The sequence below is a fragment of the Molossus molossus genome, unplaced genomic scaffold (genome assembly GCF_014108415.1).
Source record: "Molossus molossus isolate mMolMol1 unplaced genomic scaffold, mMolMol1.p scaffold_m16_p_2, whole genome shotgun sequence".
In the NCBI taxonomy this organism is placed as follows: Eukaryota; Metazoa; Chordata; class Mammalia; order Chiroptera; family Molossidae; genus Molossus; species Molossus molossus.
Window position 1 is genome coordinate 98,201,088 of NW_023425355.1, and position 2,688 is coordinate 98,203,775.

Genomic DNA, 2,688 nt, shown 5'->3' on the forward strand with positions numbered 1-2,688 from the left:
AGAGGTTGTGGAGAAAAGGAACCCTCATTCACTGTTGGTGGGAATGTAGACTGGTACAGCCACTATGGAAAACTAAGAATAGAGCTACCATATGAACTAGCAATCCCTCTCCTGTGTATATACCCCCAAAACTCGAAAACATACATATGCAAAGATATATGCTCCCCTGTGTTCATTGTAGCATTATTCACGATGTCCAAGACACAGAGACAACCAAGGTGTCCTTCGATAGAGGATTGGATAAAGAAGATGTGGTATATACACACAATGGGATACTACTCAGCCATAAGGAAAGATGAAATACTGCCATTTGTGACAACATGGATGGACCTTGAGAATATGATACTAAGTCAGATAAGTCAGGCAGAAGGTATTAGCAGTATAAATTGGCCCTGGCTGGTTTGGCTCAACAGTTAGAGCGTCGGCCTGCGGTCCAGAGAGCCCGGGGTTCGGTTCCTGCTAAGGGCACGTACCTACGTTGCAGTTTGTCCCCGGCCCTGGTTGGGTCGTGCGGGTGGTGGCCACTTGATGTGTCCCTTTCATGTCGATGTTTCTCTCTCTCTCTCTTCCTCCCACTCTATCTGAACAAAAAAATGGAGAAATGTCCTCGGGTGAGGATAAAAAAAAAGTATAAATTGGTTGTTAGACTGACAAACCTCAAATGGAAGGGGGTGGGGGGGGGCAGAAAGAGATAAACCAAAGCACTTCTATGCATATATGCACAGCCCATGGACACAGACAATGGTGTAGGGAAAGCAGGAGGGGGGTGGGATTGGGGAGGGGGTCAAGGGGGGGAAAAGAGGGATATCTGTAATACATTCAACAATAAAGATAAGTTAAAAAATAAATTAAATAAATAAAAAATGTTTTATAAAAAATAATCTAGTCCCTAATATTATCAGTGAACATGCTCCATTTCTTGGATATTAATTAGTCCCAAGTTATGTAATTAGAAAGTGGAAGAGTTGTGGTTTCAAGTTCTGTGTACCTGTCTTCCAAAGTTGTGGGAATATATATATATATATATATATATATATATATATATACACATATATTTCCGTTTATCCCCATACCTTATTCTGATTCCCTCCCTCCCCCAGAAAATTATTTTCATTTGTTTAATGTATATCTTTTTTATTTGAGTGTATTATAAAATTCATATTGTTTTGTATTCATGTAAAAAAAAAAGAGACCAAGCTGGGCAGGTCCAGAATGTACAGTAAGTTGCATGAGCAGGTGGTTCAGACTCTTTTGACACCAGCTCCTGTTGTATTGCCTCCTCTCCTTCGATCCATGTCTGTGGTGTCCTGGGTGTTCCTTATGGCCAGCTGACTGAGGAATAAAAAAGTCAAGCTTGTGTTATATATGGGTCTGCATGATATGCTGGTACCATCCAAAAATGGACAGATGCGCATTATAGCTCTGCTCAGGGATGATCCTCAGTGACAGCAGGAAAGGAAAATCCCTTCCAGTGAGCAAACATGAACAACATATTTCACTGTCCGCTGTGTCTAGAGTGGGAGTTGGACAGAACTATGAATCTACAATGATGTATGGTCAGGGACCTGGGAGTAGCAGGACTGGAATCTTAGTGACAAGGAAGTCTGGGGAAGAGAGAGGTGGATGAACCTCTGAATGGACACAGACAGTGAAAATATTTGTGTCCCATGTGAATGCCCACCAAAAGGCACACAGTGCAAAGGAGACTCTTAATAATCATGTGGACAAAATGATGTGCTCTGTTCATATTAGTCAGCCTTCTTCACCAGACACCCCAGTGTGTGGTAAAAGAAACAATGGGCCCTTTATCAGTCAGCTTGGGCTGCCATAACAAAATACCACAGACTGGGTGGCTTTAACAAAAGAAATTTATTCCTCACAGTTCTACAGACTGGGAAGTTCCACAATCTGTGTACAGGCAGATTCTGTTCATAGTGAGATCCCTTTTCGTGGTTTGCAAACAGCCATCTATCTTCATGCTCTGTCCTCACACGGCAGGAAAAGAGGTCTCTCTCATGTCTCTTCTTATAAAGGCGCTAATCTCACCATGAGGGCTTCACCTTCAGGACCTAATGCCCTTCCAAAGACCACATCTCCAAATATTATCACTTTAGGGGTTCAGGCTTCAATATATTTGTTTTGAGGGACACAATTCAATCCATAGCAGCCCATGAACAAAGTAGCAAGGATGGAAACTGTGCCTGGGCTCAACAACTTGAACTTCCCCTTACTGAGGATGGCATGGTTAATGCTAATGCAGAGTGTCTAATCTGCCATCAGCAAAGACCAAAAGTGAGTCCTCAATATGGCACTATTCTCTCTGGGGACCAGCCAGCCAGCCACTTGTGACAGGCTCATTATATCAGACCTCTTTCAACATGGAGGGGAACAGAGATTCACCTTCACAGGAACAGATACGTTTTCTGGACATGGTTCTTCCTTCCCTGCCCATAATGCTTGTATCAGCTCCACCATCCGTGGACTCTTCCCCACAGCATTGCATCTGATCCATAAACTGATTTCACAACAAAGGAAGTGTAGTGATGGGTCCATGCCTATGGCATTAACTGGTCTTACCACATGCCACATCATCTGGGAACAGCTGGCCTAATTGAAAGGTGGGATGGCTTTGGAGACTCAGTTATGATGCTAGTTGGGAACCAACACCCTGAAAGGATGGAGTTTTGT